The sequence below is a fragment of the Bolinopsis microptera genome, chromosome 10, assembly GCF_026151205.1.
Source record: "Bolinopsis microptera isolate Bmic1 chromosome 10, MBARI_Bmic_1.0, whole genome shotgun sequence".
In the NCBI taxonomy this organism is placed as follows: Eukaryota; Metazoa; Ctenophora; class Tentaculata; order Lobata; family Bolinopsidae; genus Bolinopsis; species Bolinopsis microptera.
The window spans coordinates 15787810-15805986 of record NC_087081.1 but is presented as its reverse complement, the minus strand read 5'-3'; the positions used below and the strand labels follow the sequence as shown (position 1 = coordinate 15805986).

The 18177-nt window shown below is 35.9% G+C and overlaps 3 long non-coding RNA genes across 3 annotated transcripts; all 3 read left to right on the top strand.

Moving 5' to 3' along the window:
* The first annotated feature begins 5152 nt into the window (after positions 1 to 5152).
* Positions 5153 to 7060, top strand: LOC134822181 (uncharacterized). The gene is made up of 5 exons (XR_010161143.1): positions 5153 to 5288; positions 5593 to 5665; positions 6029 to 6338; positions 6540 to 6675; positions 6980 to 7060. It is a non-coding gene; the product is annotated as an uncharacterized LOC134822181 (long non-coding RNA).
* A 349-nt stretch (positions 7061 to 7409) lies between these two features.
* LOC134822182 (uncharacterized) lies at positions 7410 to 8417 on the top strand. Its single transcript, XR_010161144.1, has 3 exons — positions 7410 to 7737; positions 7946 to 8095; positions 8331 to 8417. It is a non-coding gene; the product is annotated as an uncharacterized LOC134822182 (long non-coding RNA).
* Positions 8418 to 11233: 2816 nt separating this feature from the next.
* LOC134822180 (uncharacterized) lies at positions 11234 to 12402 on the top strand. The gene is made up of 2 exons (XR_010161142.1): positions 11234 to 11305; positions 11741 to 12402. It is a non-coding gene; the product is annotated as an uncharacterized LOC134822180 (long non-coding RNA).
* The last annotated feature ends 5775 nt before the right edge of the window (positions 12403 to 18177 follow it).

Below are 18177 nucleotides of genomic sequence, written 5' to 3'. Positions count from 1 at the left end.
GCAATTTAAGGAGGGGCACCAAAAGGGGAGAGGGCGCCAACAGGGGGTGCTTTTTCGGCGGGGGGGGGGGGGGGGGGGGCGCCAACAGGCAACGTTACGCCACTGATAATGTATGAGTAACGCAGATTAGTAATCGTTGTATGAATATTGACGTGTTTCTTCAATAAATCTTGTATTATAAACCTACGCATCAGTAGTCAATAACTACATAAGGTTATTATAATGAAAATGAAATGATGGCATGGCGTTTGGACTTGGGACCAGCTCGCAGTACATTACATTAATGCACTCTCTGAATACCATCAGGCTAGCTCAAATTATTCGTAATATAATAATTGAAATATAATAATTGAAATCAACTTTAGTGCTCGTACGGTAGCCAGTTAAAAATATCGTTAGTTACATATTATAAAGGTACTGTATAAGTAATACGTGTTATTGCAGCTAAGAGAGAAAGACTGGATGGTGAGATAGTCCCAGTCAGTGCTGCACAGTCCCGCACAATGATTGATAACGAGGAGAAGTACGCTGCTAACCACGCTATAGACCTTGACCTGGAGACTTCCTCCTACACAGCACCTGGTTCTGACAGTAAAAGCTGGTTGAAGATAACACTAGACCAGGTTCACTGTGTTGAACAAGTGATACGGCTTAGTAAAGATGGTAATCCTTCCTACACCTGGACCTGCTCTATAAGAGACTGTAGTACCTGTGAGGGTGGCAGCTCCTGTAGCAATTACGCCCTCACAGTGTACACAGAGGGAGCAGCACTTGATAACCTATCACCTGAATCCAGCTGCAAATACGGAGAAACGGTGAAGCTAGAGTTGATTAACAAAAGTTACGTTCCAGGTGTGTACGAGATAGTGGTAATCGGGAAACAAGGTGAGACTACTCATTATAAAACTTACTATATACCTATTAGCAAGTATGATATGTTCACGGTATACATTAGAGTGAAGTATGTGTGAAAACACACAATGAAGCTTTTTAAGTTTCTTTATATCCCACAACTGATTCATTGGAGTAATCTAAAAAGTTTTTATCAGATGATAGCCCTAACCGAACATCTTTATTTCAGGATGTTTAAGACTTTCGGTTGCAGAGCAAAAAATGTGTACCCATGAACTTCGCGCGCGCTGTAAAATATACTGACATGATATGATCTCGGAGTTATAACCAGATATAATAATTATTAACTAAGATATTTTTTGTTTCTATTATATAAAGCCAGTAGGATGAACACTAAAATTTAAGATCAACTGCACAAATTTTAGCAGTCAACATTATGAGACGCCAGTTTGAAACTCAGCGAACAAATATACTCGACCGTTAAGTTTTTGCGGGGGATTAGAGGGGATTTCTATCGAGGTTCACAAGTAAGTAAATTTTAAGTGATGAATGCATGCTCATCGCGAAAACCCAATTCCTGATGGCCATAATTGACAAAAATACGGGATAACTTCACTTACAAGTTTCATGTTTTCATCTAATAGCTCCAAATAAATGTAACATATCATACTCAAATTTTACATAAAATATGGAAAAAGAATGAGCATTTTATAAGTTTATAGCTTATTTCTAAAGTGAAATTGATATCAATTAACTGTTTTTGTCATATTTCAAGTGAAGTATACCGAAAATGACGATTGTATCAAGACTAAAAGATAAACAGATGGCGATAACTAATGGATCTCAATCAGCTTCCAACCAGGTTTGCTCACAGTTTAATTTGAGAGTTTATATTTGGATAATGAAGCTATTTCATTAAACTTTCCCTAAAAATTATTGCATATTTTAGCCGTGAAACGTTTTACTAATTTACTGTTTAGTGTAGCACTATTTTCGCATTAAACATTGGTAAATCAATTTGGTTAAACTAAGATTACATCTATGCTGATCGATAAACCTTGATAATTTCTATCAATTTCTTTTGTTTAATGTCACGTTTTTATTTCCATAGTTATACCTGCTTAAAACTACCTCTAAGGTTTGAAACTTATTTTAGGCTAATAATTAATGTATTTGATACTTATGTAATTGTTATCTTAGTCTACCAAATATCCTACTTTTGGTTATTTTCGCTTAAAATCTGAAATCTCTCCCTGTCACATAACCCAATAATATGTCGAATTATAGATTGATTACATCGTTGCAGTCAGATCGTACTTTATTAAGACGGACAGTGAGCCAGACTTCATCAGACTTCATCAGACGGAACTCAACTGAGCTCATGGTTTGGTATGTTCTTAAATTATCAACATTCATTTATGAATACTAATCTGCTTACACAAACATGAATAGACGTATATCATAATCTACTACTATTTTGAGGGCTTTAGTTAAACTTTCAAATATTTAAGTATTTATATTGTATTTATCTATTTCATAGTTACTATTAGTATTAATAATGATTTTAATTTAAAACTTTAATTTATATCTAATTTACGACATACCTTAATTCCCAAAAATTTGGGCGACAAAAAATTTGAGCGGGCCTCTCGCCCAAATTTTTTGCAGACCAAATTAATTGCATAAATCTTTTCCGTCTGCTAAATTTTTTGCTAACCAAACTTTTGGCATTTGGCCTGTGGCCCTGAAATCTATAGAAAGATGGCTTTTTCTTCATATCCAAGTGAAATAATATTTGAAATTTTAGTTTTCTAATCTGTCATTCATGGCTTGACCAAGTAAAAAGGCTTATATTTTAAATGAATAGAAATAACTGGAATAGCTAACAGCTACTAATAAAACAAATGGCTAGAGGTACGGATAGCTAGAAATTTAAACAAGATCTGCAAATGGATTATCATCCACCGTAAATTCTGATCTACAAGCATCAGTTATACCCAACTTCTCAAAGCCTTTCCTTATGTCATCTGGCCTCCCTTTTAAACGAGCGTGTACTTCACGGATCACTGTCAAGCGGGTATAAATTTTCACATTGTCTGATGAAACTCCTCCATTGAGCTGACACACTATGTTTTTCGCGTACCAATCTTCGTACTTATTGCGCATGAATTTCTTAGCCAGTCCATTGATAGATATGTCCAGGGGCTGTAGATGATGGGTCATATTAGCTGGAACTTTCTGTAGGATGCAGTTGTTGGCTGTCATCAAATCTTAATTTAGTGTCTGTGTGTGTTGGGCCCGAAACACATCTGATATCAGTAGCGCTTTCTGCTCAGGGTTGTTGATGGGGAAGAAGGATTTTCTCAAAGAACTGGACACTGGTCAAACCTTTCGACCACCTGGTGAGGCGTCATAATGATAATTGTATGTGAAAGGGGTATGATAAGATATGCTGAGTGTAAGTAGAATAAACTATCTGATTGAGACACTAAATATCACTATTGTATATCTATCATTTTGTACTGTGCACTGCCATCATCACTGTATTTTTTAGTAGTTACTGGGCAGATCGTAAATTTCATAATGTGAAACAACTCAGACTACCACCTACATGCTTAAAATTGAAAGCAAAATGACTGGAATAATAAGGAATAATAATGAACTAAGGCAAATATCTAACTGAAATTTTAGTGGAAAATCGTTCATTTTTCGAAGAATTTGTGCCCAAATTTTCGGTCGCCCAAATGAGTTCAAATTTTCTGCCCAAATTTTTCGGGCTCAAATAAATTGTGCTCAATATAATGGCACACAAATTTTTGGGAACTAAGGTACCCCAATTTGCTTGGTATATTTGCAAGTGTCAACAGAAAATAAAGATCGGTGCGTTAACTGATCTTCTTTTCAGGATAAATAATAGACATAACCATGAAGAAATCAACTAACTATTCGACTACAGAGTACAGAGTAGCACGAGGATCCCTGGAGTAGTACCAGACCACTATAACTGATTTGCACGAAGATATGGAATTTATAGAGTCTTGCAGTGACCAGAATCCAAAAAGTAAGTTATCGACCTGCAAAATTTGTTTCCTTACTAATACTTAATTCTTGACATCTTCCGGAAATACTTATTTTGACGTAAATCTAAGATTAACTAAACTTTATTAGTGTAACATAATTCGATTCTTTTCGAAATTCAGTTCACCGAGTTCATTGCAAATGAACCAATATCCTGTAAGACCGCGCGAATGTAAAAGTCTGTAATCCTGGATCGCGAAAAAGTTATGAGCATGAAATTGCGTAAAAAACGGTCTTAAATGTAAATCAACAAAGAAGTAGTACTGGATAAGAAAATCATTAAAAGAATTTATTTTGGCGCAGTATCTTGAACCTTTTTTCAGCCGAGCCCACTGATAGCATTAAAAACGTTACTCCTCGATTTTAAAAAGTTTTCCTGCGCTTATTTCTGATACCAGCCGCGCTTCTCCACATGTTCGAGCAAAATTCACAACAATTTTCTGCAACACAAGTTCTGAAGTCCATTACTATAAGTATAAAGGCAGACGAGATTTCCTGGAGCTTATGAGCATTCCTCATCATATTGAAACGGATCAGGCCCTAATTCTCGACGACTAAGCTTAACTATAATGTAAGTTGACAATAAAATACACAAGATTTTTATCCCAATCATCTAATATTCTATTGCGTGATCAATATTTGATCATCAAATGGTTGTGCGTATTGTGAAACTGGCAATGAGCCTTGTGTCATTAATACGGAGACATCTTCAGATTTTCTGAGTTTGTATCACTCAAGGTAAGACAAAGAAGCAGGCCAGGTAATGACACCCTAAAACATGAATATTCTAATACTGACCAACGGGGCATTCTCAAACGGCTCATAATCCAACATTACTTATATTAGAATTAGAAATACCGATATTCACAAAAACCTACTATTAGTGTAACAATCTTCAATTCTTTCCAAGACGTAGTTAACCCAGTTAAAAAGAAGAGTACGATCCTTGGTTAAGATGGCGACCTAGTTAGTTAAGAACATGAAAACGTAAGTTAACGGAATATTGAACGAAGGAAAATTATCGAACACATTTATGTTGGTGTAGCATCACGTATTCATTTTGCAGCTGAGGCCATGATATAATTTTAATGTTATTTCTCGATTAGCTATCGTTTTTCTTGCGTTTTTCTTGCGTTTTTCTTGCGTTTTTCTTGCGTTTTTCTTGTTATCAGCTAATTCTCCACATGGTCGAGTAAAAATTCAAAACAATTCACCATCACAGGTGTTGACGTAGACTCATTATATCTTAAAAAGATAAAAGCAGACAAGATATGTCGGAGCTTATTAGCAACTCTCGTCATGAAGCGGATCAGATTCTTCTCGACGACAGCAAGTGTACTAACACGGACCTATTAAGTGTAAGTTGATGGTAAGACACTCAATCTCATGATCGAATAATTGTGCGTTTTATGGTACTTAATGATTAGCCTTGTGTTACTGACGATTTAATGTCGGGGAATTTTTCTGCTATTTCTGAGTTTGTTCACAATCATTCTCAAATACCCAAAATAAGAATTGATCCTTAAAAGTATCTTTATCTTAACTAATCTGTGATTTTGAACTTACACTTGGTTTTCTGAGGGAGAGACGAAATTCTAACTTTAAAATCACTCAACAATCCAGAATATAGTTTAATGTCACATTTCACAAAGACATTTGCAGGTTTATTGCTGTAAACGATCCTTATGTTTCATACAGACACCGCAAGAAGGAGCTGTTCCTTCGTCCATACAAGGTAAGACAAAGAAACCAACGTTTATCAGGTCAGGTAATGGCACCCTAAAACATGAATATTTAAATACTATAGACCAACGGGGGCTTTCTCAAAATAAAGTTTAACGGCTCATGATTCAATATTACTTATGTTAGAATCCGACTACTTCAAATCTATATTATGGTGCATCTGGAAAAGCAAAGTGATTACAGTAAAACAATTGGTTCGTTAGAAACAAGGAGGAAATCAGAAAAAATAGTATGTTGGTATTATATTCAATTAACTTTGTAACACCATTGTGATACTGATAGGTGAAGAATCGAAGATTAATGATAAAATAAGTTTTTGTTGTATTGCAACAAATTTGTACATTGATAATTTCAGGTGCTTATAATTTAGTAACAAAGAACAACTGCGAAAAGGCTGCCTTCCTGAAGCAATGAAGTACAATGATGAGCTAGCGAGACTAAATCACCAGTATCAATAAAGTAAGTTACCTAAAATTATTGTTTATTTACTTATTTACTTGTTAAGATCTTTTCGCAAAATATTTGTAGACTTAAATCGATATTTGACATTCACAAAAAACTATTAGTGTAACAATGTTCAATTCTTTCCGAGACGCAGTACCCCAGTAAAAAAGAAGTGTACGCTCCAATGTTAAGATGGCAACCTAAGTTAAGAACATGAAAACGTAAGTTAATGGAATATTGAACGAAGGAAAATCATCGAACATATTTATGTTGGCGTAGCATCACGTATTCCTTTTTCAGCTGAGCCCATGATATGATTTGAATGTTATTTCTCGATTAGCTATCGTTTTCTTAAGTTTTTCTTGGTATCAGCTATTTCTCCACATGGTATAGTAAAAATTCACAACAATTCACAATCACAGGTGTTGACGTAGACTCCTTATATCTTAAAAAGATAAAAGCAGACGAGATTTGTCGGAGCTTATTAGCAACTCTCGTCATGAAGCGGATCAGATTCTTCTCGACGACAGCAAGTGTACTAACACGGACCTATTGAGTGTAAGTTGATGGTAAGGCACTCAAGCTTTTGATCGAATAATTGTGCGTTTTATAGCACTGAGCGATTAGCCTTGTGTTACTGACGATTTAATGTTGGGGAATATTTCTGCTATTTCTGAGTTTGTTCTCAATCATTCACTAAAACCGAAGTTAAGAATTGATCCTTTAAAGTATCTCTATCTTAGCTAATCTGTGATTTTGAACTTACACTAGCTTTTTTGAGGGAGAGACGAAATTCTAACCTTAATATATCAGAACAATCCAGAATATAGTTTAATGTCACATTTTACAAAGACATTTGCAGGTTTATTGCTGTAAACGATCCTAATGTATCATAGTTCATACAGACACCGCAAGAAGGAGCTGTTCCTTCGTCCATACAAGGTAAGACAAAGAAACCAACGTTTATCAGGTCAGGTAATTGCACCCTAAAACATGAATATTTAAATACTATAGACCAACGGGGGCTTTCTCAAAATAAAGTTTAACGGCTCACGATCCAACATGCCTTATGTTATAATCCGATTACTTCAAATCTATATCACAGTGCATCTGGAAAAGCAAAGTGATTACAGTATAACAATTGGTTCGTTAGAAACAAGGAGGAAATCAGCAGAAATAGTATTTTGGTATTATATAATCGATTAACTTTGTAACACCATTGCGACACTAAATATTATTGATAAAATAGGTGTTTGTTGTTCTGGAACAAATTTTTACATTAATAATTTTAGGTGCTTATAAGGTGCATTGAGTAACAAAAAACAACTGTGAAAAGGCTACATTCATGAAGCAATGAAGTACCTACAATGATAAACTACGAGACTAAATCACCAGTATCAATAAAGTAAGTTACCTAAAATATTGTTTATTTACTTATTTACTTGATAAGATCTTTTCGCAAAGTATCTGTAGACTTAAATCGATATTTGACATTCACAAAAACCTATTTAAATTAGTGTAACAATGTTCAATTCTTTCCGAGACGCAGTTAACCCAGTAAAAAAGAAGCGTACGATCCTTCGTTAAGATGGCCACCTAGTTAGTTAAGAACATAAAAACGTAAGTTAACGGAATATTGAACGAAGGAAAATTATCGAACACATTTATGTTGGTGTAGTATCACGTATTCCTTTTGCAGCTGAGCCCATAATTAAATTTGAATGTTATTTCTCGATTAGCTATCATTTTTCTTGTGTTTTTCTTGTTATCAGCTATTTCTCCGCGTTAACATTGTCTAGTAAAATTTTACAACAATTCACCATCACAGGTGTTGATGTAAACTCCTTATATCTTAAAAAGATAGAAGCAGACGAGATTTTTCGGAGTTTATTAGCAACTCTGATCGTCATGAAGCGGATCAGATTCTTCTCGACGACAGCAAGTGTACTAACACGGACCTATTGAGTGATAGTTGATGGTATAATTGTGCGTTTTATAGCACTTAGCGATTAGCCTTGTGTTACTGACGATTTAATGTTTCATGGGGAATTTTTCTGCTATTTCTGAGTTTGTTCACAATCATTCTCAAATAACCAAAATAAGAATTGATCCTTAAAAGTATCTCTTTCTTAGCTAATCTGTGATTTTACACTTACACTAGCCTTTCTGAGGGAGAGACGAAATTCTAACCTTAATATCTCTCAACAATCCAGGGTATAGTTTGATGTCACATTTAACAAAGACATTTCCAGGTTTATTGCTGTAAACGATCCTAATGTATCATACAGACACCGCAAGAAGGAGCTGTTCCTTCGTCCATGCAAGGTAAGACAAAGAAACCAACGTATATCAAGTCAGTTAATGCAGGCACCCTAAAACATGAATATTTAAATATTATAGACCAACGGGGGCTTTCTCAAAATAAAGTTAAACGGTTCATGATTCAATGTTACTTATGTTAGAATCCGACTACTTCAAATCTATATTATGGTGCATCTGGAAAAGCAAAGTGATTACAGTAAAACAATTGGTTCGTTAGAAACAAAGAGGAAATCAGCAGAAATAGAATGTTGGTATTATATTCAATTAACTTTGTAACACCATTGTGATAGTAAAGATTAATGATAAAATAAGTTTTTGTTGTACTGCAACAAATTTGTACATTGATAATTTCAGGTGCTTATAATTTAGTAACAAAGAACAATTGCGAAAAGGCTGCCTTCCTGAAGCAATGAAGTACAATGATGAGCTAGCGAGACTAAATCACCAGTATCAATAAAGTAAGTTACCTTAAATTATTGTTTATCAGAGGTGGGAGCCGCCGCCGGTACGCCGCCGCCGCCGATAAATTCGACACGCCGCCGCCGCCGATAAATTTCGATCGGCGCGCCGAATGTCAAATTTTTGCCTAAACAGTAATAATTTAATTTGGCCAGCCTCCAAGTCTTGACATTCGGGTGTTACAAAAGAATTTGATACTACATTTCGTAACATCAGTTTTGCCGTTATCGTAGCCAAATATCTGTTTGTTGCTGAACAGAGTATAAATAGTTGCTCTTTCAAATCGTCATTCAATTTTGAAATGAACCTTAGCATACAAAGTGTACATTAGCTTATAAGATGTCAGTCAGTGGTACAATGATTATGTTGCCAAAAATTGGTTCCAGCCGCCGCCGCCGAGCGAAATACGGCCTCACGCCGCCACTGCAGCATTTTCGGCGGTGTCCACGTCTGTTGTTTATTTACTTATTAACTTGTTAAGATCTTTTCGCAAAATATTTGTAGACTTAAATCGATATTTGACATTCACAAAAAACTTTTAGTGTAACAATGTTCAATTCTTTCCGAGACGCAGTTAACCCAGTTAAAAAGAAGCGTACGCTCATATGTTAAGATGGCAATCTAAGTTATGAACATGAAAACGTGAGTTAACGGAATATTGAACGAAGTAAAATTATCGAACACTTTTATGTTGGCGTAGCATCACGTATTCCTTTTGCAGCTTAGGCCATGATATAATTTGAATGTTATATTTCGATTAGCTATCGTTTTCTCGCGTTTTTCTTGTTATCAGCTATTTCTCCACATGGTCGAGTAAAAATTCACAACAATTCACCATCACAGGTGTTGACGTAGACGCCTTATATCTTAAAAAGATAAAATCAGACGATATATGTCGGAGCTTATTAGCAACTCTCGTCATGAAGTGGATCACATTCTTCTCGACGACAGCAAGTGTACTAACACGGACCTATTGAGTGATAGTTGATGGTAAGACACTCAAGCTTTTGATCGAATAATTGTGCGTTTTATAGCACTTAGCGATTAGCCTTGTGTTACTGACGATTTAATGTTTAATGGGGAATTTTTCTGCTATTTCTGAGTTTGTTCTCAATCATTCTCAAGTACCCAAGATAAGAATTGATCCTTAAAAGTATCTTTATCTTAACTAATCTGTGATTTTGAACTTACACTAGGTTTTCTGAGGGAGAGACGAAATTCTAACCTTAATATCTCTCAACAATCCAGGGTATAGTTTAATGTCACATTTAACAAGGAAATTTTCCAGGTTTATTGCTGTAAACGATCCTAATGTATCATACAGACACCGCAAGAAGGAGCTGTTCCTTCGTCAATACAAGGTAAGACAAAGAAACCAACGTTTATCAAGTCAGGTAATGTCACCTTAAAACATGAATATTTAAATACTATAGACCAAAGGGGGCTTTCTCAAAATAAAGTTAAACGGCTCATGATTCAATATTACTTATGTTAGAATCCGATTACTTCAAATCTATATTATGGTGCATCTGGAAAAGCAAAGTGATTACAGTAAAACAATTGGTTCGTAAGAAACGAAGAGGAAATCAGCAGAAATAGTATGTTGGTATTATATTCAATTAACTTTGTAACACCATGGTGATAGTGAAGATTAATGATAAAATAAGTTGTTGTTGTACTGCAACAAATTTGTACATTGATAATTTCAGGTGCTTATAATTTAGTAACAAAGAACAATTGCGAAAAGGCTGCCTTCTTGAAGCAATGAAGTACAATGATGAGCTAGCGAGACTAGATCACCAGTATCAATAAAGTAAGTTACCTAAAAATATTGTTTATTTACTTATTCACTTGTTAAGATCTTTGAAATTCACAAAAACCTATTATTAGTGTAACAATGTTCAATTCTTTCCAAGAGTTAACCCAGTAAAAAAGAAGTTTACGATCCTCTCGTTTCTGAAGGGATCAGATTCTTCTCGACGACAGCAAGCGTACTAACACGGACCTTAGGTCCGTCGGACCTATTAAGTGTAACTTGATGGTAAGACACATAATATTTTGATCGAATGATTGTGCTTTTCATAGTACTTAGCGATTAGCCTTGTTTCACTGACAATACAATGTTGGAGAATTTTCCTGCTATTTCTGAGTTTGTTCACAATCATTCTCAAATACCCAAGATAAGAATTGATCCTTTAGAGTATCTTTATCTTAGCTAATCTGTGATTTTGAATTTACACTAGCCTTTCTGAGGGAAAGACAAAAGTTCTTACTTTAGTACCTCAGAACAATCCAGGGTATAGTTTAATGTCACTCTTAACATGGACATTTACAGGTGTATTGTTAAAGTCGGACCTAATGTATCATGCAGACACAGCCCAAAACGCGGTTCCTTCGTCCACACAAGGTAAGATAAAACAGCAGGCCAGGTAATCAGGTAATGTCACCTTAAATCATGATTATTCAAATATTGTAAACCAAGAAGGAGCTGTTCTTTTCTCCATGCAAGGTAAAACAAAGAAACCCACGTTCATCAGGCCAGGTAAACGACCCTAAAACATGAATATTCAAATGCTAACCAACGGGCGCTTTCTCAAATTAAACTGCTCATTCAACTACTTCAAATCTTTGAGCACAGTGATTATAGGATGACAGTTGGGTGAAAACAGGATTGAAATCAGCATACAATAGTGTTTAAGTTATTATATAATCAATTAACTTTGTAACACTGGTAATTAACTTTATGACACTAGTGATTAACTTTGTGACACTGCAGGTCATTAATGATGAAATAGTTGTTTGTTGTACCTACTGGAGCGAAGTTTTACATTGATAATTTCAGGGCGCATATAGTTGAGCAACAATCAGAACATCAACTACTGTGAAAAGACTGCATTCCAAAATGCAATAAGCTAATGAGGCACTTCATGATGAGATAGCGAAACTAAAGGACATTTAAAGTTATATGTCTGAGCAGCGATGGACCGGACAATTTCGAGACAATTTTTAGGTCCTTCGAACTGCAAAATGTTTTGAAGCAACATTTTAGATTAAATATAAAATTAAGGAACATTGAATTAGTGATAATTTCATTAGGATCATATATTTTGTATTTGAATTTGGTGAAACTTAATTAAACTAATTACAACACTACAATTCTATTACATTTATTGAGAATTATGTAATGTAACGTGATGGGAATAATTTAGGCGGGCATATCCTGTCCAAACCCAGGATGCACAAAATGAAGAATTTGTTTTAACTTTGTATGAAAAGCATCAATAAAAAATATAATCTTTAAACTAAATTAATTTTATGTTTTTGGGTTTGCAATTTCGTTCAATACGTAAATCTGTGAATAATTTCTTTTTATTTCATTTTATTTTTGAGGGCATATTTTCTTAACATACAAATTGTTCTACACTTTATAAGTCTATAGTCTACTGTCTGCAAGTGTTTGTTTCCTGCGAGAGTAAATTTATTTCTTGGCCTGTCTCCAAATAATGTGTGTTTTATTTATTGCATGGAATTCCATTAATGGTTGTAATAAAGTCATATTAAAAGAAGGAAATCACTCAAAAGATGAATCTGTGGTCAGTGCTGAAACTTATGAAAATTAACCGGTCAAGCACTTCATCTTCTCAAATCGGCTGAAAATAAAAGCTTAATGAAAACTTAATAATAATAAACAAAATTCACAAAAGCAAAGTTAATAAGTTATAAGTGTTTTTTGACCCGAATCTTTTGTAACGGTCATCTTAATAAGCGGAGTACCAAACAATAATACACCCAAATAATAGTACAACAGATTATTGACACATAACAATTAACACGCTTCTCTGCTAAACTTTGGTTACTATTAGTGTAACTATGGTAACTAGTAGTGTACCATAGTTACATTATTAGTTACCATAGTTAAACTACTAGTTACCATAGTTACACTACTAGTTACCGTAGTAACACTACTAGTTACCATAGTTACACTACTAGTTACCGTAGTAACACTACTAGTTACCATAGTTACACTACTAGTTACCATAGTTAAACTACTAGTTACCATAGTTACACTACTAGTTACCGTAGTAACACTACTAGTTACCATAGTTACACTACTAGTTACCATAGTTACACTACTAGTTACCATAGTTACACTACTAGTTACCATAGTGACACTACTAATTACCATAGTTATACTACTAGTTACCATAGTTTCACTACTAGTTACCATAGTTACACTACTAGTTGCCATAGTTACACTACTAGTTACCATAGTTTCACTACTAGTTACCATAGTTACACTACTAGTTGCCATAGTTACACTACTAGTTACCATAGTTACACTACTAGTTACCATAGTGACACTACTAGTTACCATAGTTACACTACTAGTTACTTAATATGAAACTAATAATGTAACTATGGTAACTAGTAGTGTAACTATGGTAACTAGTAGTGTAACTATGGTAACTAGTAGTGTAACTATGGTAACTACTAACTAGTAATGTAACTATGGTAACTAGTAGTGTAACTACGGTAACTAGTAGTGTAACTACAATAACTTTGGTAACTAGTAGTGTAACTATGGTAACTAGTAGTATAACTACGGTAACTTGTAGTGTAACTATGGTAACTAGTAGTGTAACTATGGTAACTAGTAGTGTAACACTAATTTTAGTTCGCAAATGAAGTTGAAACCTCGCCATTTTTAGCAGGGTTGTAAAAAATAATAGGAATTGGCTATGGCATTCTAAGAATTTTGATTAAGGCTTTAAACTTTCTATAATTAACGTCAGAAGTGAGGTAAAATATACGTTAGAATAATTTCGTAATTTCTTTAAGTTTACTGCGCCGTTGCAAATAAGTTAATAGCATTATTAAGACTTTAAGAGATTGCGAGCAAGAAAAAATTAGCAACAAGCGTTGTCGAGTTATGCTTTATAAGTTTACTAAAAAAAACCGTGGTCACAGGAAAGAAGCTAATAATATGTTTAATAAGTTTAAATCACGTCAAAAAATATCCTACACAACCGGAGATACAGCCAATTAAAATAGTAAAATGTTGCTCGCACTAAACACAGCGTAATTACCACAAAACAGATAAAAATGACTCTAAAACAATAATTGCACGTGCACGTGCGTGTAACAATTCTCTTAAGCATGGTTACTGTGCAACTTTTGCTTTTTACTTAATTTGCACGTGGGCGGTCGTACATACAGGGTGGGCCAAAAGTCAGTGTGCAAACGTTGGGGGTTATACCTCCGCCGTGTTTTATATTTGAGGGTTGTTGCTTTGCAGATGGTTTACTGTACCTACTGGTTCGAGGATTACGTCACCAAAATTTGAAAATTCGAATATTTTAGACCACGCTCATTCAATATTAAAACACTTATATTGTTCTTCCCAAACATGCTAGATGTCTAATTTTTTCAGAGATGGTAGATTATTAAATGTTGCATCTGATCTGAAAAAATGAAGTGAAACGGATTAGAAATGACGAAGTTATCAAGCATTTTGTGTATCTCGTTAACAAAATTGACTGGGTGATTATGTGACACCGTGACATGACACCTTAATTGGGCAGGCCAGCCTTAACGATTCCCATAATGTTTAATGGGTTGGTTAACGGGGTCACCTAATCACATGATCAGGTAAGCCAATCACCTGATCACACGTAATGAATAACATCGTTAAGGTTCATACCTCGGTCATCTGAGAAGCTAGAACTCTCATTTTTTCAGGGCAAACGTAATTTAAATGGCCAAACACAATTCAATAAAATTTGGCTCGATCCGACTATCCAAACTATCAAATAAATACGAAAATGAACCTTCTTTTGAAAAAAAATGAACACAAATATGTTTCGATTTGACAAATTTCTCGAACCGGTGGTGGTAGTAAGTCATACCAGAACAAATTATTTCACTTGGGCACTCAGTGACTGAGCTATCAAGGCCAACGTTTGCACACTGAATTTTGGCCCACCCTGTACATTTTTATACAAAAATAATTCTTTGAATTAGTTTTGGAACACAACAAGAAAATTGAAAATAATCCTGTGCGAGGGTGGGGACTCAAATGTCGTTTCTTACTCAAATAAACTTACCAAAATAAACTAAGGAGGCTCGATCTCATCAGAGGGTGTCAAGAGTCGGAAACTGCCAGCTGTTCTGACATTTATAGACTTTAAGAAGGCTTTCGACAGTGTACATCGTGGGAAAATGCTAAAGATTCTAGAAGCGTACGGCATTCCAGTCAAAATCGTGCAGCTTATACGGCTCATGTACGAGAAGACAATGGCCAAAGTCCTAACTCCAGACGGAGAAACTGAATTGTTCGAGATACTTGCAGGTGTGTTACAGGGTGATACCTTAGCACCTTACCTCTTTGCAATAGTCATCGACTACTGTATGAGGCAAGCCATAGGCGATGATGCGGAGCGACTTGAACTCACTCTCGAACGTAGAAAAAGCAGAAGAGTGGGGCCCAAGATCATCACCGATGTGGACTTTGCAGATGATATAGCACTTAATATATCTGAGGACATGGACAAGGCTAACGAATTCCTGCTCGGAGTAGAATCGGCGGCAGCAAGCGTGGGACTACACATAAACGAAGGCAAGACCAAGGTCATGACACTGAATATGGAGGATCGATCTAGCGACCTACAAAGTCGATCCGGGGAAGCCATAGAAAATGTAGATGATTTAGGCTCCTGGATTGAGAGCACAGATAGGGAGATAAGGGTCAGAAAGGGAAAATCGTGGGGTGCCCTACATAGACTGAAGGATATCTGGAAATCCAAACTCTCAAAGAGCCTCAAGATTAGATTGTTCATAGCGGCTTGTGAATCAGCACCGCTCTACAGATCAGAAACCTAGACACTGACAAAGGCTCACGAGAAAAGTTTGGACGGGACATACACAAAGATGTTGCGTATGGTGCTGGGTATCTCATGGAAGGACAAGGTCAGCAATATAACATTGTATGGTAGCCTCCCAAGGCTGTCAAACAAGTTACGAAGCAGGAGATTAAAAATGACGGGACACTGCATCCGACATCCTGAGCTACTTGCCAGTGATTTAGTCTTATGGGAACCTACGCACGGTAGAGCACAGCAAGGCCGACCAAGACAAAGCTACTTGTCTATGTTACTGAAGGAAGTTGGGACAAACTCTAAAGAGGAACTGCGAACCCTGATGCGGGACAGGGATATATGGAAGGGGTTTTCTGTCGTAGATCGGACTTAGCTCCGACATAGTAGTAGTAATAGTAGCCGCACCTCCTTACTCGGTTTCTGAACTGGAATTTTATGGGCTTCCAGACGGCCAGACCAAGTATTACCATCCCATCCTTCTAGAGTTAATCACAAGTAGCACCCACCTTGAAAATCTTTGACAACCAGACACACCCCATTGGCGAACAAACTTTGGATATAATCTTACATGCTCCCGAAGGAATCCCTGGTTTATGCTTTTATGGTCTTTCTCATCGTCACCAGTACTTTCACTAGAAGACTAGAGTCACCAGCGCTTCTATTTTAGTCATCAGCCCAATCACTGAAGTGTACAGAACTATAAGTACAGTTGTGGAACACAACAAGATAATTGAAAATAATCTTGTGCGAGGGTAGGGACCCAAATGTCGTTTCTAACCCAAATAAACTTTAAAGAGGCTTCTCATCAGTAGCCGCACCTCCTTACTCGGTTTCTGAACTGGAATTCTATTGGCTTCCAGACGGCCAGACTGAGTATTACCATCCCATCCTTCTAAAGTTCATCACAAGTAGCACCTACCTTGAAGATATAATTTAAATTTAGAAAACAATCCCGGTTCGGTCACGGTGAAAATTCGGCATTTTGTTGTATTTCTAAAACACTCTCTACGATTAAGTTGAGCAAGGCACTGTGATGCAAAGCAAATTCGAGATCCATCTAATTTATTTCTGCCTCAGATGATTGTGCGGATATCACAGACTTTATAGTTGGGGTGGGGGAGGGGATGGCTTAATTAGCTCTAGTCGGATTAGATACTGTCCTGCTGTCAAGGAAACTGATTCTTGAAATCGTGCCATACCTTAGTTAATTAAGTGTCCTTGCGTTAAGTAACCCTTTTGTGTTTTCCTTGTTAACTGCACTGGTCGGTTCCTATAATTCTGTTAGTACAATAAATGTGCATCTTCAATTATATCGATATTTAGTAGGTTAGTAGCTGCGCTGTTATTTTTGCAAATCACACTGTTGGGACAGATCACTAATAACACTCTAGATTTACTATGTTTAGGAAAACATCCCGTGTTGTGCCCTCTATCACTATGGCCTTGCAAGCTCGATGTTTTAAAATGAAAATATTTATAAAGCTTTTCCAAGCCTATTTAAAAAAAGTCAAAATCCAAATATTTATTGTCAATATTGAATTCAGAACGACCAAAAGCTTGAACCTCCCTTGCGTTTCTACCCCAAACTGAGGAGTTTATCCAAACTGACCAATTGTGTCCTATAATATATTATATTCCAGTTTCCCCTGCTCAAGAACTGCACCCGGGTAATATTTGCAGTGATATCTGAGTTAAGTATACTATTCCCCGTCCAAATTCCTTTCTCTCGCCCAGTTTCCCAACTGCTTTGTGGGTACTTTTGATGGTGCGAACGAGCCGGGCCATGGTATATAGTGCGGGGGACTAAGTCTCTAGTAAAATTAATTTTAACCTGAGCCACTACCAACAGATTATCTTTTAGATTAGTTACAAACCTGGATTAATAAGCTCCGCCTCCTTTTCCTGAGGGTGTCTTATTTTCTTGCTTGCATCATAAACATAATGTCTGAATTTGACGTGTGTCACATCAGAGGCCATCTTGGCAATGCAGCCAACAGGATCTCCTGCGTCAGCAAACTTTTGGCTGTGGTACTGGTGAAAAGCAAGTTATGAATACTATTATGATTGGTAGTAAGAATAACGATAAAACTGTACAGTTGAAAAAATTTATACAATCTCCGATGAAGCTTTTCTTTCATATTTTGATAACATGTCCATTTTATATTTTGATGCATTGTCTATACCATATTTCTATATTTAACATTTACCATTTTCCCTTGACACCACACTTGAAACTCTTCTGCTGTTTTGTAAAAGTACCAGTCCATAGTACTAGATCCAGATATTAAGTTACTGAAGGGGATGTCTATTTCCGAGGAGCAACCTAATATAGCCACCGACAGTATGCCATCTGAAGAGAAAATGAAATAACTTTCGTACACTACAACAAGAGCGTTACTAATTG